The 23,254-nt window shown below is 45.3% G+C and overlaps 1 protein-coding gene and 1 long non-coding RNA gene across 12 annotated transcripts in view; one reads left to right on the top strand and one right to left on the bottom strand.

The window, feature by feature from the left end:
* Nucleotides 1-23,254, top strand: part of ASIP (agouti signaling protein) — a 221,262-nt gene that overhangs the window by 160,453 nt on the left and 37,555 nt on the right. The window contains exon 1 of one of the 8 annotated variants that reach the window (XM_024105095.3): nt 7,680-7,803. The exons of 5 other annotated variants lie outside the window; for them this stretch is intronic. The gene's annotated coding sequence lies outside the window, so the exon portion shown is untranslated. Of the gene's footprint in view, nt 1-7,679; nt 7,804-8,137; nt 8,310-23,254 lie in introns of those variants that run through there. 2 more of the 8 variants (XM_024105097.3, XM_024105093.3) reach the window with 2 other exon arrangements.
* The window catches only part of LOC112059492 (uncharacterized), a 93,549-nt gene that overhangs the window by 54,783 nt on the left and 15,512 nt on the right, over nt 1-23,254 (bottom strand). For all 4 annotated transcript variants that reach the window (XR_002888807.3, XR_010592238.1, XR_010592237.1 and 1 more), the window contains exon 2: nt 21,589-21,683. This is a non-coding gene — a long non-coding RNA (uncharacterized LOC112059492). The remainder of the gene's footprint in view (nt 1-21,588; nt 21,684-23,254) is intronic.

The raw sequence follows: 23,254 nt of genomic DNA on the forward strand, positions 1-23,254 counted from the left end.
GGCCATGATTGAGGGAAAGACAGCCATTCACATGCACATTGGGTAGGAGACTTCCTTTTTCTGTGTAAGGAGAATGGGTTCTCATGCAGTACAGCCAGGTTCTGCACCCAGTCACTCAATCTTGCAGGACTTGGGCTAGAAGATTTTTGCCAGCATAAACTCAGCTGCAGTGTCTCCTCTCCCAGGCTGGCCACAGGGGACCAGTGCAGCCCTAAAATTCAGTAGGCCTAACAAGAAAGGGGACGTGGTGAGGGCAGCCAAGCAATGTGCTCATTCGATGAACAACCAATGCTGCCGATGATGAAAAACCCGTGAGGGGTACAGCACCAGGGGTTGAGTTGGGGCAGCATGGTGTAATTTAAATCTCCCTGAAACAGCTTTGATGCAGATGAGCGAAGAAAGGAGAGGACTGACGGAGAAGAGAAATGAAAGCCAGACCTGGTCGGGAGGTGAGACACAAACAAGACTGAAAAAGAGAGGAAGGGGAAAGAACGGGATGGAGGGAAAGAGAATGAAGTACAATCAGCTGACTTGCGGTGTTTGGGGGCGGGGGGAGGAGCGAAGACTCGGTGCGCGGGCTCCCCCTCCCTTCCCTGCCTCCTGAATGCCACAAGCCAGCTGATTGCCCGGGCAGGAGGCAGGGGAGAGGGGGGGAGCCTGCGCGCCGAGTCCTCGCTCCTCCCCACTCTCCCCTGAACGCCGCAAGCCAGCTGACTGCCGCGGGCAGGAGGGAGGGGGGAGGAGGAGGACGCAGTGCACCTCCCCCGCCCCGCCTCCTACCCATGGCAATCAGTTGGCTTGCGACGTTCAGGAGGCAGGGGAGGGAGGGGGAGTCTGTGCGCTGAGTCCTCGCTCTTCCCCGCTCCCCAAACACCGCGGGCAGGAGGCAGGGGAGGGATGGGAGAGGAGCGAGGACATGGCATGTAGAGTAAAGGGAGGAAAGGGGGGGGAAGAAGAGGCAGGTTAAGGGTGGGGGCTTGGGAGAAGGGGTGGCGTGGGTGGGCCGAGGGTTGAGCCACCCGCCCCTGGTGCTTGCAGAGTAGGGGAAGCTGCCGCTGCTGCTGCGCAATGTGCTTCTCCTAGCCTACAGCACCTTCAGCCTCCTTGCCAGCCTCACTGTCTCCAGTGCCAGTGGGCTGTGCCTGTGTGGGGTAAGGCGGGGGCACCTCCCAACTATGGTACTGTACTGTACGGCAAAAAAAATTTTCCCTGGAACCTTACCCCCGCATTTACATTAATTCTTATGGGGAAATTGGATTGGCTTAACATCGTTTCACTTAAAGTTGCATTTTTCAGGAACATAACTACAACGTTAAGTGAGGAGTTACTGTACGTTTTGACTGGTAGACTCATGTCAGGATAGCACTGTGATTCTGCTGAAGGGAAGAGGATGCAAGGGACATAGTGGGAAAATCCATGGACTGCTGTGAACTACATCAGTGGTTCTCAAACTAGGGCCACCGGTTGTTCAGGGAAAGCCCCTGGCGAGCCGGGCCGGTTTGTTTACCTGCCGTGTTCGCAGGTTCGGCCGATGGCGGCTCCCACTGGCCGCGGTTCGCCGCTCCAGGCCAATGGGGGCTGCAGGAAGCAGCGCGGGCCGAGGTCCTAAGGCCTGCTGCAGTGCACTTCATACAGGGAGTGTGATGGGAGTGGGCTAGAGGCATGGCCAGGAGTTCTGTGAATTACATGGATCTGCTGCGCCACCTATGGAGAGCAGTTGCAGCCTCCAGCCACTGCTCTGCTCCTACCCTGCAGTGGTGTGTTGCAGGACAGTTTCACATCAGTTACTGTAAGCTGCAGAAGAAATTCTCTTCCTTAACCTGGCGCACACATTGCTGAACATATGGTCGTTTACAGCATCTATGTTGCTCTAAATATCAAAAAACTGCCAGGAGAGGAATGGACTCACCACCAGGCTTAGCAGAATCCAGGAATCAACTGAGCTCTCGGCATTATGCGCTTTTGATCTTGGGTTTCAGCAAATGTGAAGCGCCTCTTAGAAACAATGAAGACTTCATGCAATAGCAGTTCAGAACAAGTCATGGAGGGTTCTCCCTCCATACCACTAAAAAAAATGCAGTTTATGGAAACAGAGTAATTCCTCCCCTGGATGAGGCTTTTATTGTTCATATTAATTATGAATATAGTTAAGAATATAAAGATTTTCTTCATAGCTCTGGGTTGTGAGCCACTGGCACATTCTGCCTGCTTTCAGCCACTTTGCCACCATAAAACAACAAAGCCCCAATCTTACCCCACTGAAGGCAATGGGAGTTTTACTAGATTTAAATGTGTGCAGGATCAGACACCAAGGACATACTGGTGAACCTGAACAACTGGTTGTATTTTAGTTGTTAGTCTAAATCAGCTTTATAGTCTAATTATGATAAAGGATTCCTTTATTTCAGCCTCATTCTTTAGAATTTTGGGTAACATTTTCAAAAGCATCTAAGTGATGTAGGAGCCTCATGCCAAAGTCATTTTTGAAATGTCACTTGGGCACCTATGTGCTTTTGCAAATTTTACTCTTTGTCTATTGTTAGCCCCAATTCAGTGCATTTCTGAGGAACCTTTTGCTTCTTGCTGCAGGGGTCTTTTGAAAATGAGATGTTGCAATTTTCCATATTTGCTTTTGTTTAATTCTATTTATTTTCCTTAGTTTATTTAAATAAGTCAAGGTCTTGAAAAAATTACTTACAGAATTTTTTACATCCCTTTCAGAAAGTGAACAATGTGCCATGCAGAGCTAAATTTTCAGGCACATTAGTGTTGCAAATGCATCCCTAATTTGTGCACATAATCAGAGTGCTTCTTAAAAACAGAAACAAACTGGGTAAGTGTCTGCATTTGCACAGCAATCTGGTAATTTTTGTGTGCAGTGATGTGGCAGATGACACAACAAGGAGCAATGGTCTCAAGTTGCAGTGGGGGAGGTCTAGGTTGGATATTAGGAAACACTATTTCACTAGGAGGGTGGTGAAGCACTGGAATGCATTACCTAGGGAGGTGGTGGAATCTCCTTCCTTGGAGGTTTTTAAGGCCCGGCTTGACAAAGCCCTGGCAGGAATGATTTAGTTAGGAATTGGTCCTGCTTTGAGCAGGGGGTTGGACTAGATGACCTCCTGAGGTCCCTTCCAACCCTGATATTCTATGATTCTATGATTCCAGAGCCGGCTCCAGGCACCAGCGCAGGAAGCAGGTGCTTGGGGCGGCCAATGGGAAGGGGCTGCCAAAGAATGAAGCAGTGCAGTAGAGCTGCTGTTGAAGTGCCGCCGATCGCAGCTTTTTTTTTTTTTTCTTTTTTCTTCGCCACTTGGGGCGGCAAAAAACCTGGAGCTAGCCGTGAGTGATTCCACATGCATATTACGTGCATTCTCACAACGCAGATGTACAACTGTACCTTTAACTGTTTGAAAATCTGGCTCACAAACTAAGTACAAATTCTGGTAAATTTATATAAATAACTTGTTTGAAAAGTATTTATACAGAAACCTCAGTAAATGAAGAAAAGGAAGATTGATAATTGATTTAAAATTCTAATATCTGATGTGAGGACATTTGTAAGTGTACCACTCATTTTCTTAGTTGAAGACCTCCTCAGTTCACAATGATCAGTATCTAGTTATGAGTCAATGAGGTGGTGTTTGGATCTGGGTCAGGATAAAGCTAGATTTCATAGTTCAAACAGGAAGGCAACAAAATCTTGCAAGCTGTTTGACAGACTGGATTGTAGACACTCATGAGAACAGTTATATTGTGCGATTCTGGCTTTCTATGATCTGGAAACAAGAAGTCTTATGGTCAAGGCACTGGACTGGGACTCAGCAGTCCATGGTATCACCGACTTCATATGTGACCTTAGGCAATTTACTTAATCTCTCTGTGCCATTCCCCACCTGTAAACCTGTGATAATAATACCTCCTTTCTCTGCTTTTGTCTATTTGGACTGTATGCTTTTTGAGACAGGGACGTTTCTTGCTATGTGTATGTCCAGCACCTACCGCAATGGGGCTTCAGTTTCAGTTGGGGTTTCTTAGCACTACTGTAATACAAATAATAATAATAATAATAGAGGGGATATGATAGAGGTATATAAAATCATGAGTGATGTGGAGAAAGTAGTTAAGGAAAAGTTATTTACTTATTCCCATAATACAAGAACTAGGGGCCACCAAATGAAATTAATGGGCAGCAGGCTTAAAACAAATAAAAGAAAGTTCTTCTTCACACAACGCACAGTCAATTTGTGGAACTCCTTGCCTGAGGAGGTTGTGAAGGCTAATACTATAACCGCATTTTAAAAAGAACTATTAGCCAGGATCGGTAAGGAATGGTGTCCCTAGCCTCTGTTTGTCAGAGGGTGTAGATGGATGGCAGGAGAGAGATCACTTGATCATTACCTGTTAGGTTCATTCCCTCTGGGGCACCTGGCATTGGCCACGCACTGTTGATAGACAGGATACTGGGCTAGATGGATCTTTGGTCTGACCCAGTACGGCCATTCTTATGTTCTTATGTAATAGAAATACTAAATCTTCCCCTTTTAGTTTTGAATTCAACTAGTACCCAAACCAGAGGTGGGCTTGGATCTAGGTGTTAGAATCCAAAGCCCTCCAAAATTCCAAGAAGCTACAATTTTAGGCACTTAGCCATGGCATTGATGAGTGCAGTAGAGCTAGATAAGATTGGATAGGGAAAGAAAGAAAGAAAGAAAGAATGTAAATAAATAGAATGAGAGACAGAACAGTGCTATCATTAATACCATTGCACAAATGAATGATGTCCTGTTTCTAGTCCTGCCATGCAGGATTATGGACTCTGTCATGTGCTTCCCTGGTGTCAGGGCCAGCTCCAGGAACCAGCTTAACAAGCAGGTGCTTGGGGCAGCCAAGGGAGGGGGACGGCATGTGCGGCAATTCGGGGGCGGCAGGTCTCTCACTCACTTTGGGAGCGAAGGACCTGCCGCTGAACTGCCGCCACTGATCGCGATTGCGGCTTTTTTTTTTTTTTGCTTGGTGCGGCAGAAATGCTGGAGCCGGCTCTGCCTGGTGTGGCTGTGAGCCGAGAGCAGCACTGAGCCACCAGCAGAGCTGCTGAGTGGAGTTGTTCAGGAAATGGAATTTTCCTTTCACGGAAAATTTTGACATTTTGAAATTAATTTCAGTTCCAGTTTTGCACCGACTTTGTACCCAATTGACACGTCTTGGGTTCATAAATTCAGTACTGGCTACCCATGAGCGCAGTGTTGCTGGTAGTATAAATGTATTAGTAAATCAACAGTGACGGGTATTTGGGAGGATTACAGGAGCGCAGTATTTGAAACCAAAGCAAATTGAATGAATCATAGACTATCAGGGTTGGAAGGGACCTCAGGAGGTCATCTAGTCCAACCCCCTGCTCAAAGCAGGACCTAAACCCCAACTAAATCATCCCAGCCTGGGCTTTGTCAAGCCTGACCTTAAAAAACCTCTAAGGAAGGAGATTCCACCACTATGTCTATGATAAAGGGAAATTAGACAATTTGCTAGAGAGGCACAGGCTGGCATGCCTTACTGCCATTATGAAATGGAATCTGTAAATAAAAAATATGGAAGTAAAAGAAGTCAGACCCTTTCCTGAGTATTTCTGACATGAGAAGTGACATCACAGGCAGACATTCCCATAGTTTCATTGATATCCAGACTTCCAAAGTCATTTTGCAATATGCATTTTCTTTTTTAAAAGTATTTATTAGGGGGAAAAAAGAGGAAATTTTTTTTTTCAAACTTTGCTGTTTGCAAAGATTTCGGGCTTTCATTGTCTTTTGTTCCAACTCAAAACTAGGCTTTCCCCACACCCTAATCGGTTGCAATTGCTTAAAATCTTGTAAACACACGTTCCCAGCTCAAGCCATCTTTCTATCCCTTTCTTTGGCTCATATCCCTCTGTTTCTCGCCATCCCAATTTTAAAAAACAACAACAAATCACTAGGCCTTTTCCAAATATTGTGTAGTTGTGAACAAGTTATGAGATCCTAAAGGGCAGACAGGATGGCAAACCGAATGCATCACTGATGAGTTGCGCAGGAAAAGGAAACTGGGCACAATTCTATTCCAATATCACACAATGGTTTCTAGAATTTTCGGCGGGGAGGGAGGGTTATACGGACATCGTACTGATTAGGCTGTGAAATTAGAGCTTGATCCTTCAGACACTGATGTCGGTGGGAGCTTTGTCACTGATTTCAAGGGATGCAGGATCAGACTCTCAGTCCCTGATCCTGCAAATGCTTACATCCAAGAGGAGTTCCATCAGGGTCGTGGCCATTAAGGATCATATCTGCCATCTAACTACAGTGAAACCCCGCTATAATGCGATGATCGGGGTCCAAAAAATTCAATCGCGATAAATGCGGGGTCGCGTTATAGCGGGGTTACGAAAATTTACCATTTCAAGCCGGTCAATTTCTCTTGGGCAGAAAACAACTTGCGTTTGTGAACTGCCCATAACAGTAACTGAAAGGGTGTAGCAATAATTAGTGACAGCACAAGCTAATCAACCCATTAAACGAGCCAGAACCAGCCTGAGAATGGCTGGGTTTGGACTTTGAAAACCGGAGTTTTGGGACCTGGCAGACTGCGGCTGGAGTGGCTCTCGGGAGATCTGTACAAAGGCGCTCAGCCGACTCCCCTCCACCTGGAGAACTGATTGCAGTGTTTGACACTGAGGAGTTGCTGATATTCAGAGCGGAGTTCATGCCACTGTTTCTGTAGCATCCCTCCCAGCTGTCAGCCTGCTCCAGCAGTGGGGGCTCTCAGCCATGCAGTGAGAGAGAGAAACACTTGGGGAGAGCAGGGGAGACATGCAAGGGGCAGAGGAAGAGCGAGGAGCAGCTGGAGAGGAGAACGGCTCTTCTCGCCAAAAGGGGGTAGAGGGGAAGAGGCAGTGGGGAAGGCACATTTCTTTTTTTTTTTTTGCTTCGGTGGCATTCCAGCTGCTTTTATTTATTTTATTTTATATTATTTTTTTGGCTTGGGGCGGCCGGAGCCATCTTATGATCGCATTATATCCGAATTTGCGTTATCGCAGGGCATGTTATCGAGGGGTTTCACTGTACATGCGTACAGATGAGTCAGTTGATTATAAAAGATTGACAGCACACAGTGGCCCTAAGCCAGCACACAGGAGGTAATAATGCATTTGTGACATTTACAACTGGAATCTGGAAATTAATCAAGGAACGCTCAGACTGATCACAGATCATCTTAAAACAGACTCCCATGTACTAAATCTAATGTAAGTCCACATTGTGGCTCATCAGTCTTTTGAGCAATCAACCTATTTCTGGGAATTTACCAAACAGCCTTTTAAAAACATTTTTCTTGGGCTCATGATTTTTGCCAGGTTAGCTCATTACTGGCTTTAGCCTGCCCACCTTTAGTCAGGCAAAACACCCTCGTTGAAGTCAGTAATGACTGGGGATCCCATCTTGCACACGTTTTGCATTCATAACGCCTATTTGAGTGAATGGGAGGTCAATGCATGAAGGCAGGGCCGGCTCCAGGGTTTTGGCTGCCCCAAGCAGCCAAAACAAACAAACAAACAAAAAGCTGCGATCGCAATCTGAATAAAGCCGCGATCGTGATCTGTGGCGGCAATTCGGCGGGAGGTCCTTCACTCCCAGGCGGAGTGAGGGACTGTCCGCCGAATTGCCGCCGAATACCTGGACCTGCCGCCCCTCTCCGGAGCGGCTGCCCCAAGCACCTGCTTGAGAAGCTGGTGCCTAGAATCGGCCCTGCATGAAGGCCTTTTAGGACTGGACTGTAAGTAAGGATGCAGCAGGATTTAGAATTTACCAATAGGCCTTTTTAATTATTTCTCTGCTATGTCATTATTTTTGCCTGCTTAGTACAGACGGCAGCTGAACCTGTTCCCATTGAAGTCAAGGGGATATTTCCCAGACTCAAGAGCAGGATCAGCCCATTGGAGTATCCTTTCTCTTTGCAGATGGGGGGGAAATCCTTTCCATAAAATATATTCAGGGCAAAACAGTAAATACATGCCTCCTGACTGACAGCAGGAATTCAAAGGAGCATGAAAAGAAAAGCCTGTCTGCACCAGGAATAATTATTGTGTCGGTTACAACACAGTAAATGCTTCTGCATGGCTTTCCGTGAGGAGGTGATACTTAAAGGGAGGCTGCTCAAAGGGGAGTATTAAAAATTCCAAGAGCTTTGTCCATACTTCTCTGCAGCTCAGCGGGACAAAGGAGACGAGCTGCTTTGATTTGCATTAGATCTGATTAATTGAACGAGCACTTTCTCTTTAGGTAGGATACAAATAATTAGCCTCTTCTAATGGGTGTTTAACGTCCGTCTTATCATTTGGATTTACAGCAAACATTTGCATTTTAGTTCTGGGCACTGGAAATGATTCTCTGATTTTCTCTTCTAACCAGTCGCAAAGAATTCTCTGGATGGGCTGGGAAGCTATAGAGTTAAAAATCTCCCTTACTCTAATGTCTTCTATTTACAAAATTTTGCCTATTATTTGCTCCAGTTTTATGCATTCAAACTTAAATGTGTTTTCAATATCTACCGTAATTTAGCCTTTTTTTATTCCTGTTATGTGGCATGCTTTTAGGTTTTCCAATTTTTATCGAGGCTTTCTCTTTAATAATTCAGCTCTCTCATTTCTCCAGTTTCCCCAAGAAGCTTTGATCTGCTTTTGAAAAACCAAAATGTGTTACATTTTTCATTACTTTTATAACCTACTTATTATATTTAATATTAATTAAGTGCTAAACTAATATTGCACTGCTATGTCTGAAATTGTTCCCTGAACGTTAACATTACTGACCCAGTTGTTTAATTTGTTTAATTAGTATTTTTGAATACATTTGTTTACTTACATTAAGCTTTTTAAATACCATTTTAATCATTCTACTTTTTTTTTTTAAACTGTGGTTAATTGCTTTAAGGTTTTAGGTTTGATTTGTTTGGTTGGTTTTGAGGGTGTTGTTTCTGTTTATTCTCTGGGTGCCAATAAAAATGTTGGTATTTTTCTGCATACTTGATTATAGCACACCAAGTAGAAGGTATTTTTATATTAAATGTCAAAAAGTGTCCAGTTTTCTGCTGGTTTTTTTTACATTAGTTTTTCTGTCTTAATTGTTTTATTACAAAAAAAAAAAGTCATGAATAGAGTAATTCCTTTCTTAGGTGAACAATGACTAGCATAAAAACCTAATACAAGTGAAACAATAACTTTAACTTTATTCCAGTACTCTTGCCATTAAATAGGTAATGTTCTTATAAAAAGACATTTTCATTTCCATTTAGAAGTTTTGTCTTAACTTCTCTCCATTGTGATTTAATGACATATCAGGTAGTTTGAACTTATATTGACTAGATTTTATTCATTCACTTTATTATCGCTCTATTTCAGTGCTTTCCCCAATGTTTTCTACAGTTGTTTTTACTGTATTTCTCACAGTATACTCCACCTCTCTTTTTTCCAATCAACTTTGCCATTTGCCCATGTGATAAAAGGAACCTATGCTCTGCATTGTTCAGCAAAAACTTTTTTGTTTCTTCTGTACTCGCACTTTCACTGTTAAGCTTTGGGACAGGATTCTATACTCCATAAAGCCAACAGCCATTTTGATTTAGAGAGGTGGACCAGTTAGGTCCCTTCAAGGGATAATTTTACAGCAGATTTTGTGACCCTTTCTAAACGTTTTGCTTATTTCCATGAGTCTCTTCATTTTGTATCTTCAGCTCTTAAACAATAATCCAACGCTTGATCTTCATTCACTTTTAAACCACATTTTGAAAGAGAATTTGTGGTGACTATGTTCCCAGTGCTTATAATCTAATTTAGTTCTATTTCTCTGCTCATTTCTCTATTTTTTCAGCAGGAAAAAAATTATTGGTGAAATATATAATAAGAATCCTTATAAAATTTCAGATAAAGTTATTGGCCCCCACACAAAATTACTCCCCCCCCCCAAAAGTGAATGAAGAGAATTTTGCAAGGCTAACCTGAAGATTTTTTCATTCATTCTGCCCTAGCTAAGCATACTATGTGCAACACTTAGACATAGGAATAACTTGAGAGTGGTGCCATTGAAGCCATGCGAGTAAAGTTTTTCTAATGTCTAAGTGTTTTTGCAGGATCAGGCCCTGTTTAGAGCCAAAGTGGAAGGTTTTAACATCTGTCATGAAAAAATTTAAAGGCTTTTATTATCTACAGGGTTTTTGTTAAAATGCAATACATAAAGGAATTTTTAAAAACTACCATCGCTTGTTAACTCAAAAACAAACTCGTTAGACTGACCTCACACTTGGTAAAGCAACCCCCAGCCTTTCATGTATTTATACCTGCTCCTGTATTTTTCACTTCATGCATCTGATGAAGTGGGTTCTAGCCCACGAAAGCTTATGCCTAAATAAATTTGTTAGTCTCTAAGGTGCCACAAGGATTCTTGGTTGTTTTTTTCAAAAACAAAAATATCTCTGCATTTGCTTATGAAATCTGGGTTTCAATTTTCACTTTTCCTTTTAATCATTTTTTATAGGAGAGATGTTTTAATAGCACTTAATTTTTTCTACCAGGAACTTAAGTGAAATATTCTGACAATTCTTTCTGTGTCACTGGCATATTCTTATGAAACGTTTCCTTTTCTCCATGTTTTCATTTTGTTTCAATAAATTTCTGTGCTAAGAAAAATCAGAGGTTATTTCACACCCACAAATGCACGGGGCATAATTTAATTATTTATAAAATCAGACATCCCAATTCTCTCTGTTTAGGAAGGGCCATTCTTATTGTTTAGCAAAATATTAAACCCCCCCCCCCCCTTTTTTTTTTTTTTTTAAACTCTGTCCCTAAAGCTCTTCTAGTCCAAAATACTTGAATGGTATTTATAGGACCTATTTTCCCTTTTAAAATATTAGCACTTTTAAGTGTTCGATTTCATGTATTTCTAAGGTGCCTGTGATTGGGACATCTAATCCTACAGGCTGCTCCATGCAAGCGAACTCCTGCTTCCACACAAAGCCCCGTTTGAAGTCAATAGGCTCTACTCGGAGCAGCTCAGAGGGCTGGGAAGTAATTGCAGTGTTTGTTTGCAGGCATGCTTTATTGGCCAGATTCTTTGTGAAAATAACGGCGGGCAATACATTTATTGAATAGCTTGCACAGGAATGGTGACAAACCCTGCTTCCAGGAAACGTATACAGTAATCCACATTTTAGTAGCCAGGCTGACCTGAGTCTAATGCATTCCTGTAATCGATTAACAACATCAGCTACAAAGAATCCATTCCGAGGCAGAGTCACACTGAATCCACACAGATTTATTTCTCATACTCAAACTATTTCTAAATTGCTTTTCCCCCTCCTTTTGGCGCAGAGAAGCAATTTGGAGTCATTTATCTGAAGGCAAATACACTTTGCAGTTGAAATGAGGAAAATGTCAGCATGTGCAGTACTACAAAGCAGAGGCCTTAGGCAAATGAACAGTCTGAATTAGATATTTGTAAAGCAGGCCCCGAATCCTGTGAGCAGATCCCTACACGTAGACAGGGCCCTTCTAGCACAGAGCTCATGCAAGGCATGCCTGCATAGATCCATTTGCAAGATGAGAGTGTAAATTTGGGGACTAGGGGGAAAAAACACATTTGGAAAGAGAAGATGGCACTGGTATGGTAGGGTGACCAAACAGCAAGTGTGAAAAATCGGGACAGAGGGTGGGAGGTAATAGGCACCTCTATAAGACAAAGCCCCGAATATCAGAACTGTGCCTATAAAATTGGGACATCTGGGCATCCTATGGTATGGTTGGTTATAGGAGGAATTTATGAGCGCTATCCTGTCGCCATTCTGCAATCCTACAAAACCACTACTAAAATCATCTCAGTATATAGGGGTCGTTATTCAGTTAAATTAAATATTGTTTGCATCCCCAGAAGTGAAACAGTATGCTCCAGCAACCGATCCCTGGCTTGGACACACCCCCTCCCCCCCAATCCTGGCATAGATGGAACCCACCACACGCAGATCTTCCTCCTCTGTGGAAGGGTTGCTCAGCTGTCCCCAGCACTGTCACCAACCTCCCTACTCCAGAACCTGGGGAGACTTGTACATGGGTTCTGAGGTGTGCACAGGGAGATGTGGGTGGAGATTATGGTGGCTGCCAGCATGGAAGGCACACCAATATCCTGTTCTCCCCGCCCCCAACACACACACACAGCCTGCAGCAATGGAGCAGAAAAAATGATAGAACCATGAGCAGTATTATCTTCCACAGGCCCCGGGGGCTGCCAGGCCTACAAGCTCCATTGGCATAGCACTATCAGAGATCCTGAGGGGGCGCCACCGGGGCCAGAGCCAACACAGGGCCTCTGGAGAGATAATCCTGACCTCCTGTGGATCTTTGGGGATATAGGAGAGCTCCTCTCATAGGTCAGGGTATATCTGGGCCTGTTTGCAATCTGTTTCTTGCACTAATGCAGACCGTGCAACCACTTCGGTTCCTCTTTCCCTCTTCTGCATTTCACCCCAAAGATAAAAGACAAGTTGAAAGAAGAGAAATTAATTTGCATTAAGTGCAAAACTGTTTAGTCTGATTGGCAAAGATATACAACTAGCTATTCCTCTGTCCCTTCTTCTGGTCTCATTGAATGCACTCAGATGTTAGGTCTTGGGCCTTCACTTCCCCTGGGATGGAATCCCATGGTTCTCCCATTCTTAGATTAGGCTCTGGGCTACAATACACTATGCATCTATTAAGATTATGTAGGAGGTCTGACTGGGTTCATTACCTAAGAACATAACAGTCATATTGGGTGAGACCAATGGTCTATATAACTCAGTGTCCTGTCTTCCAACAGTGGCCAATGCTGCATGCTTCAGAGAGAATGAACAGAACAGGGCAATTATTGAGTGATTCATCCCCTGTCGTCCAGTCCCAGCACCTGGCACTCAGAGGTTTAGGACACCCAGAGCATGGAGTTGCATCCCTGACCATCGTGGCTAATAGCCATTGATGGATCTAGCCTCCATGAACTTATCTAACTCTAATTCTGTTTTGAATCCAGTTATACTTCACAACATCCCCTGCCAATGAGTTCAACGGGTTCACTGTGTGTTGTATGAAGTACTTCCTTTCATTGGTTTTAAACCTGGGCCCTGGTTCTTGTGTTGTGTGAAGGGATAAATAACACTTCCTTATTCACACTATTCATGATTTTATAAACCTCTATCATATCCCCCTTTAGTTGTCTCTTGTTCAAGCTGAACAGTCCCCATCTTTTTAAACTCTCCTCATATGGAAACTGTTCCATAACCCTAATCATTTTTGTTGCCCTTCTCTGTACCTTTTCCAATTCTAATGGATCTTGTTTGAGATGGGGCAACCAGAATTGCACGCAGTATTCAAGGTGTAGGTATACCATGGCTTTATATAGTGGCATTACAATATTTACGGTCTTATTGTCAATCCCTTTCCTAATGGTTACTAATATTCCTTTAGCTTTTTTTTATTGCTGCTGCACATTGAGCAGATGTTTTCAGAGAACTATCCACAATGCTTTTAAGATCTCTTTCTTGAGTGGTAACAGCTAATTTAGACCCCATCATTTTGTATGTATCGTTGGGATTATGTTTTCCAATGTGCATTGCTTTGTATTTATCAACTTACCTTCAGAAGCTTGTGATCAGTGGGTAAAATAGGTGACCAGACTTCTTTCTCAGAACACAGTATTGTTTAATATAACAGAATGAACAAAGCATAAGCCAAGGGGGAGAGAATTTTAAAACAGAAGGTCTCTCTCTATGTCTATCTTACTCTAAAGCCAGTAGTAGTGGCCCAGGCAGTTTTTGCTTCGTCAGCTTCATCAAACAGCCTTACTTTATAGAGTCACTTTTTAACTGTTTAGTGTCCTATTGATCTTTTGGCACCCAGCCACAGAAAAGGAAATCATGTAACTTTGCTAGTGCCTGCAAAACTCTTCCCAGCTAACAGACATGTTTACTGGGAAGTTGCTTAACTGGCATCATTGCGCTGCCCTAACTGCATGCTATTAAATTAAACCAACAGATGCATACAGTAAACATTCCAATAAGGCCATGCAGTAACTATCCCAATAATCAGGTGCTATACAGTATTCATAAATTATTATAGATCAGCCCCACGTGCTTCCCATTGATCATTAAAATCAGGCAAAAAAATTACAAATTCACAATACCCCTTTCACTTGGCTGGAACAAGTCCCCTCAGTTCATCATTGCAGTGTTTCATTTTCTGCCATTCAGCAGTAATTAAGAGTGTGTAAATGTTTCCATTATAATCTTCTAATTTTGGTTTAAAAATTCACTCCATCCTGGAATCTGGCATAGTGTCTCATCATGAAAGTGAACCTCCCAAGGGGAGGGTAAGGGTCCAATTTAAACAAACCAACCAACCAACCCACCCTAATCCATTTGGCCACTTTAAAGCTGGAGGTGGATTACCTACGCCATGGGGGAACCTCTCCCATCAGAGTAGGTAGTGTCTACACTGAAGCACTACAGTGGCATAGTGTTGCTCTAGCATTTTAAGTGCAGACATACCCTAAGACTTTAAAAGACATTAGGAAGGAGAGACTTAATGTTCTGAAGACACAGATTTAATGAGCACAGAGGCTTTATTTTCCGTGAAATTTTCCGGAGGATTTTTTGCCTACGGGTTTGGCATACAAACAGATTATTTTAGAAAGGCACTGATATTTAGGAGTCCGCAAATACTCATTAAGAAGACTGACTCCTCTGAAGCAGTTACCGTGCCTGAAAAGTTACTAAAATTGCCATGCACTACAATTTATGGAATAGGTCTTAAAAATTGTGAAATAATCTAGTAGATACCAGTTTTTTTAAATAGTCCCAAAACATATTTATGAAACCCATAATTACAGACAGCCTTTATTTATGTGTCATTTTATAGCCCCTTGTATGTTTATATGTGCGATCAAGTAAACAAAAGTTGGATGACTTTTCATATCATTAAAGACTTCTATTCTTAACATTTTTTAAAAATGATAAGAATAGACTAGGAAACACACACATTGTTAGGATAATGCCGAAAGCCTGGCTTGAGTGTCCAAAACCCAAGAAACAGAACAAAATCCAAAATGCTATCTCCCCATTTTTGGTGCCAATGGGAGAAAGCATAGAACACAAATAGAGGCCTGCAAAAGCCTGGGTGTTCCTAGTCAAATGTACTGTCTGCAAATAATGATGCTTTGCACTCTAGCACCTTCCATCTGTGTTTAGAAACCAAGGGCAAAATTATGTCTAGCTGTAAAGCCAGGAGGGAGGAGCACAAGGACTTCTCACTATCCAAAGTGGAAATTGAAGGCAGGTAGGGGGCAGACAGAGCCCTGCCTCTCTTTGATGTAATGCAATGGCAATACTCTATTTACACCCCATGGAGCTTTCAGAAGCATTGTGCCTGCTTTACAAAGGTCCCCCTGGAGTGGTGGGACTTGGCACTAGTCCCCATGGCAGGCACTGTGCCTTAAGATACAGTGGGACCCTAACAAAGGAAGGTACACAACATCCACTTGGGTCACTTTACAACAGGCTGGCAGCCTAGAATTAAAAGGGATGGAAACCGACTTCTCCTCCACAGCATGTTTCTGGCTTACTCAGCACCTGTCCCCAGCAGCAGGGGCGGCAGCGGGCCACCTCCTGCCCATGCTCTGCTGCTGGAGACATGGGCCGAGCAAGCCAGAGCCCCTCTCACCCCCGGCATGCTCGGACTCCCTGAGCCCAGAAAGGGAGTGTCGTGCCACTGCCTCCCAGCCAGGCTTTCTCAGGCAGACGCAGCTCCGTCCCACTCCCCCTGACCCAGCTGCCAGAGAGAGCAGCCAAACACGCAGGAAGTGGAGGGAGAGGAGGTGCAGGGAGAGAAGGACAGAGCCCTTTTTCCTCCCTGTGCCCAGCAGGCCCCTGTGGGGCATTTGACCCTCCATGCCCCCCCTTGATGCCCTTCAAAATAAGCCCAAACAAGCCCAACCTGTTTCAGAGGGAGGGCGATGGGGGTGTTTCTACAAATTCCATATTTTTAGTAGTTCTAGTTTTGCTGCTGTGACAAAGATCCTCCTCTATCTTGGTGGGTCCTGCGCTTATTGGTGGATTTTCTTGCCTCAGAGATTCACCATGTGGGTTGGGGAACAGACCAGAGACCTTCCCCTCTGGAAGAACCCACAGTCCAGGTCAATTGGGAGGTTTGGGGGGAACTCAGGCCCGCCCTCTACTCCGGGTTCCAGCCCAGGGCCCTGTGGACTGCAGTTGTCTATAGTGCCTCCTGTAACAGCTGTATGACAGCTACAACTCCCTGGGCTACTTCCCCATGGCCTCCTCCAAACACCTTCCTTATTCTCACCACAGGACTTTCCTCCTGGTGTCTGATAACGCTTGTGCTCCTCAGTCCTCCAGCAGCACACCCTCTCAGCTCCTTGCGCCTCTTGCTCCCAGCTCCTCACACTCACACCACAAACTGAAGTGAGCTCCTTTTAAAACCCAGGTGCCCTGATTAGCCTGCCTTAATTGATTCTAGCAGCTTCTTCTTAATTGGCTCCAGGTGTCCTAATTAGCCTGCCTGCCTTAACTGGTTCTAGCCGGTTCCTGATTACTCTAGTGCAGCCCCTGCTCTGGTCACTCAGGGAACAGAAAACTACTCATCCAGGCCTGGTCTACACTAGGAGCTTATGTCGAATTTAGCAGCATTAACTTGAATTAACCCTGCACCCGTCCACACAACGAAGCTATTTATTTCGGCATAGAGGTCTCTTTAAATCGATTTCTGTACTCCTCCGCGACGAGGGGAGTAGCGCTAAATTCGACATGGCCATGTCGAATTAAGGTAGGTGTGGATGGAATTCGATGCTAATAGCTCCGGGAGCTATCCCACAGTGCACCACTCTGTTGATGCTCTGGACAGCAGTCCGAGCTCGGATGCTCTGACCAGCCACCAGCCACACAGGAAAAGCCCCGGGAAAATTTGAATTCCTTTTCCTGTCTTGCCAGTTTGAATCTCATTTCCTGTTTGGACATCGTGGCGAACTCAGCAGCACTGGCAACGATGCAGAGCTCTCCAGCAGAGGTGACCATGCAATCGCAGAATAGAAAGAGGGCCCCAGCATGGACTGATCGGGAAGTCTTGGATCTGATCACTGTGTGGGGCGATGAGTCCGTGCTTTCAGAGCTGTGATCGAAAAAACGGAATGCGAAGATCTACAAGAAGATCTCAAAAGCCATGACGGAGAGAGGATACAGCTGGGATGCAACGCAGTGCCGCGTGAAAATCAAGGAGCTGAGAAAAGGGTACCAGAAGACCAAAGGGTCAAACAGACACTCCGGATCCCAGCCCCAGACATGCTGTTTCTACGAGGCACTGCATTCCATTCTAGGTGCGGCTGCCACCACTACCCCCCCACTGTCCGTGGACTGTGATGATGTGGTATTGTCGACGGCCGCTTCCTCGGAGATGTTCGCGGACGGGGAAGATGAGGAAAGAGATGAGGAGGACAAGGCAGTCGACAGCGCTTTCAACGCTCATTTCCCCGACAGCCAGGATCTCTTCATCACCCTCACAGAGATCCCCTACCAACCCTCCCAAGGCAGTAACCCGGACCGTGAAACAGGGGAAACATCAGTAGGTAAGTGTTTTAAACATTTATTTTGAACAGAATAGGAATGGTATCTTAACAATGGGTTTTTCATGATTGCCCTAGGCGCTTTAGTTTTTAGTCCTTGCCAGTGCAGCTACTGGAAAATTCTGTCAATATGTCCGGGGATAGAGCAGAAATCCTCCTGGGACATCTCCACGAAGCTCTCCTGGAGGTATTGTGAAAGCCTTTGCATCAGGTTCCTGGGGACAGCGGCCTTATTGCGTCCTCCATGGTAGGAAACTTTTCCGCACCAGGCTAGCAGCAAGTACTCCGGGATCATTGCCTTGCAAAACATGGTGGCATATGGCCCTGGTGTTTGCTGGCATTCACGCAGCATGTGGTCTTTCTCTGTCTCCGAAATCCTCATCAGAGTGATATCACTCATGGTGATCTGCTTTGAATTAGGGGAATGTTAGTATTGGGACTGATTGCCTGTTCCTTTATATAACTGTAACTGGTGGTTTACAGCCACGCGGTGAAGGCGGGACAGGGACAGCATGCAGGGATCTTTCCCGAGGACAGCCGCGAGGGGGTTGGGATAGGGGCAGAGTTCATGCTGGCTGGACTGCCGGCAGCAGGAACTGGCCAACGCTAGGAGCATTGCTTGGAATGTGAAAGGAGGGCACTGCTATAAATTAAGCTTTAAGCAGCCAAAAGTCTACGGCTTACCATGTCTACCTGCTAGCCGAATTCCGTTGTCTGGCCCCGCTTGTGTGTGATCTGTACAGCAAGACCCCAGGCACTCAATGGAATGCTGAAAATTCGACCTTGTACTGAGTGCGCATGTGATAGGTACTGTGCATGGTCTTGTTCACAGAGAAAGACTATATTCATTGTTCGCAAAACTGTATCTTTGTGAGGAATTCACTCCCTTTTTCCCATCCCACAGCTGCAAGTGTCTCCCGAGCTACCCCGGCATCCCCCTCCCAGAGGCTGGCGCAGATCAGGCGACGAAAGAGAAGGACACAGGACGAGATGTTCTCAAAACTTATGGGCTGCTCCCGAGCCGAGGCAGCACAGCAGACCCAGTGGTGGGAGAACATGTCGCAATACCAGCGATCACACAGCGAACGGGAGGACAGGTGGCGGCAGGAAGACCACCAGGCGATTCAAATGCTGCTTGGACTAATGAGGGAGCAAACGGACACGCTCCAGTGTCTTGTAGATGTTCTGCAGGACCGGAGGCAAGAGGACAGAGCCCCGCTGCATTCTATCTCTAACCGCCCTCCCCCGCCACAAAGTCCCATCCCCCCCTCACCCAAAGTCCCAAGAAGGAGGGGCGGCAGGGGTCGTGAAAACAGTCACTCCACCCCTGCAGACTGTTCAAGTAGCAGAAGGCTCTCATTCCCAAAGATTTGATAAGTCCTTTCCTTCACTCCAAAAGCACCTCACCCAAGCCCCCGTCCCAGTTTCATCCCCTAACTGTGTAGTTGTTAATAAAAAATACGTTTTTGTTAATTACTGTTTCCGTCATGTTCTTTTAGAGGAGAGTGTGTTTGAAGGGGGGGAAAGGGGGTTGGTAATTGGAGAGGACAGTCACCTTTACCAGGGTACAGACACGGGGGCAGGTTCAGCAGAAGGTCACACACACATTGCAGTCACTAGGCACCCTGGTCAGTCTGGGAGGTGGTTTTCATGTTCTGTGGGGGGGGGGGCTATGTGAGTTTGTGGCGGGGGAGGGCAGTTACAGATCTTATGCAGCGGTCCTTAGCCTGGATGACAGAGCCACGCAGCAGGGGATCTGTAACCGCCCTCCCCCGCCACAAAGTCACATAGCCCCCACACACAGAGTCCCGAAAAGGAGGGGTGGCAGGCTCTGTTGAAACAACCAGTCCACTACTGCAGACCACTCTAGGAGCAGGAGCCTGTCATTCCTCGAGTTTAGAAGCGTCCTTTCCATCACTACACCCGCTCCCCACCACAGTCTGCGTCCCAGTTTCAACACTTTACCACAAAATCCTTAATAAAGAAAACGGTGTTAATGAACAAAGTTTCATTTATTTTATTTTTAAAGGTGTGTTGGAAGTGTGGGAAGAGGGTTGGTAACTGGAGAGGATAGTCAACATTAACTGGGTAAAGAAACGGGGGCAGGTTCAGCTTCTCTTTAAACAAACTTAATAGTCACAGGTTACCCTGCTCATTCTGGAACCTAGCTTTCAAAGCTTCCCAGATGCACAGCGCATCCCGCTGGGCTCTTCTAATCGCCCGGCTGTCTGGCTGGGCGTAATCAGCAGCCAGGCGATTTGCCTCAACCTCCCACCCCGCCATAAACATCTCCCCCTTGCTCTCACAGAGATTGTGGAGCACACTGCAAGCTGCAATAACAATGGGGATATTGGTTTTGCTGAGATCAGAGTGAGTCAGTAAGCTTCTCCATCTCCCCATCAGACGTCCAAAAGCACACTCCACCACCATTCTGCACTTGCCCAGCCGGTAGTTGAAGAGTTCTTTTTCACTGTCTAGGGCGCCTGTATAGGGCTTCATGAGCCAGGGCATTAGCGGGTAGGCTGGGTCCCCGAGGATCACTATAGGCATCTCCACATCCCCAACAGTTATTTTGTGGTCCGGGAAGTAAATACCTTCCTGCAGCCGTCTAAACAGACCAGAGTTCCTGAAAACGCGAGCATCATGAACCTTGCCCGGCCATCCAACGTTGATGTTGGTAAAACGTCCCCTATGGTCCACCAGTGCTTGCAGCACAATTGAAAAGTAGCTCTTTCGGTTAATGTACTGGCTGGCCTGGTGGTCAGGTCCCAGGATAGGGATGTGAGTTCCATCTATAGCCCCACCGCAGTTTGGGAATCCCATCGCAGCGAAGCCATCTATGATCACCTGCACGTTTCCCAGGTTCACTACCTTTGAGAGCAGTAGCTCAACGATTGCGTTGGCTACTTGCATCACAGCAACCCCACGGTAGATTTTCCCACTCCAAAGTGATTCACGACTGACCGGTAGCTGTCTGGCGTTGCAAGCTTCCAGAGGGCTATGGCCACTCGCTTCTGGACAGTCAGGGCTGCTCGCATCCGGGTGCCCTTGCGCATCTGGGCAGGGGACAGCAACTCACAAAGTTCCAGGAAAGTTCCCTTACGCATCCGAAAGTTTCGCAGCCACTGTGATTCATCCCAGATCTGCAGCACTATGTGGTCCCACCAGTCCGTGCTTGTTTCCCGGGCCCAGAATCGCCGTTCCACAGCATCAACATGACCCATTGCCACCATGATGTTCACGGCGCAGGGTCCCGTGCTTTGTGAGAGGTCTGTGCCCCTCAGACTTAATGTCCTCACTGCACTGCCATTGCCTCCTCACCTGATTTCTCAGCATCTGCCTCTGAAAAAGGTGGATGATAAGGTGCGAGGTGTTGACAACGGCCATAACTGCAGCGATGATCGCAGCGGGCTCCATGCTCGCAGTGCTGTGGCGTCTGCGCTATCAATCACCAGAAAAGTGCGCGAACTGATTGCCCGACAGCGCTTTCACAGAGGGAGGGTTGAATGACGACAGTTACCCAAAACCACCCTCGACACATTTTTTGCCCCAGCAGGCATTGGGGGCTCGACTCAGAATTCCAGTGGGCAGCGTGGACTGCGGGAACTGTGGGATAGCTGCCCACAGTGCACCGCTTCCAATGTCGACGCTTGCCCCGTTAGTGTGGACTCACAAAGTCGAATTACTGTCCTTAGTGTGAATACACACGTTCGACTTTGTAATATCGGTTCCACAAATTCGCTTTAAGTAAAATTGAACTACTCTCGTAGTGTAGACATACCCCCAGTGACCAGTATATTTGCCCTCTACCAGACTCCTGTACCCCACTGGTCTGGGTCTGTCACATAGCGTACAACATTAATTTACACATTAAAAATATTAAAATAATACATGTGTGTGTACTTACATTATTAAAAAAAGGCCATCCTCGCTCTTTCCATCCTCCGTGGTCTCTGTTGCCTTAATGTGGTACATTCCCTTGTTGAACTGTTGCAGCATACCCTGGTGTGGGGGAAAAAATTGGAACATAGGATATGTCAAGTGGGCGGGCCAGAAAGTTCATGAATTTGGATGTGTTTTCTTAGTTGAATGGGAGTGGGGATAGGAGGATTCTAAAATTCAAATGATGTCACTGTCACGTTGACACCAGTCAAGCACTAAAACCACTCCTACATCCATTTTTAAACTATAGCTTTGTGTTGAAGTCATCTATTTCAAAAAAATCCCAAATAAGCAACCACCAACTAGAACAAGCCCGAAGCCTCGGAAAATTAAAGCGCCTTTTTTTAAAAACTTGACCAATTCTGCTAATTATGTAGCACAAGCACTGGCAGAGGCATCATGGGGGAGGGGGGCATGGGAGTCACATGTCCCCCCCTCGCCCCTCAGATTTGCTGTTTAACTTTTAATGAACATGCTCACATGTACTGAGCATGCTCAGTAACACTGCTGAAGCCAATGGGAATGGCAAACCACGGCCACTGGGAGTTGCGGGTGGCTGTGCCTGGAAACAGACCACAGGCCACAGGTTGCCTATCACCGCTCTAAGGCCTTCCTCCCCATGGCAAATTATTTCTACTCTTATCAGGAACAGAATGTATAATGGAGCTAGGTTAAGGATCATCTCAGGCAAATTCATATCACCTTTGTAACAGACATAGGTGTTTGTTTATCTAAGGGTGTTCATACATAAGCCAGAGTTTGTTCCAAGGACACAAAGAGGAGCTGAAAGGAAGATTTTTGCACTGACATTTGGGTTTGGATTAGATCTTACTATGACATACGTGGGACAACGTTTAGAGAAGCAATTGCTCAACACCTTAATTGCTTCTTAGAACAACTAGGTCTAGAGCATACAAAAAGTAATTAAGAACATAAGAACGGCCATAAGGGACAGACCAATGGTCCATCTAGCCCAATGTCCTGTCTTTTGACAGTGGCCGGTGCCAGATGCTTCAGAGGGAATAAACAGAACAGGGCCATTATCAAGTGATCCATCCCCTGCCCTCTAGTCCTAGCTTCTGGCAGTCAGAGCATGAGGTTGCATCCCTGACTAATAGCCATCGATGGACCTATCATCCATGAGTTTATCTAGTTCTTTTTTGAACCCTCTTATTGTTTTGGCCTTCACTACATCCTCTGGCAAGGAGTTCTACAGGTTGATTGTGTTTTGTGTAAAGAAGTACTTCCTCTGTTTTAAACCTGCTGCCTAATAATTTCATCTGGTGACCCCTAGTTTTTGTGTTATGTGAAGCAGTAAATAACACTTCCTTATTCACTTACTGCACACTAGTCATGATTTTACAGACTTCTATCAAATCGCCCTTTAGTCATCTCATTTCTAAGATGAGCAGTCCTAGTCTTTTTAATCTCTCCTCATATGGAAGCTGTTCCATCTCTCTAATAATTTTTGTTGCCCTTCTCTGTACTTTTTCCAATTCTAATATATCTTTTTTAAGATGGAGTGACCAGAACTGTACACAGTGTTCAAGATAAAACTCAAAATATAGTCCTTCAAAAAGTGGAAACTCAGTCAAATTACAAAGGGTGAATATAAACAAATAACACAAGTA

The sequence above is a fragment of the Chrysemys picta genome, chromosome 13 (assembly GCF_011386835.1).
Source record: "Chrysemys picta bellii isolate R12L10 chromosome 13, ASM1138683v2, whole genome shotgun sequence".
In the NCBI taxonomy this organism is placed as follows: Eukaryota; Metazoa; Chordata; order Testudines; family Emydidae; genus Chrysemys; species Chrysemys picta.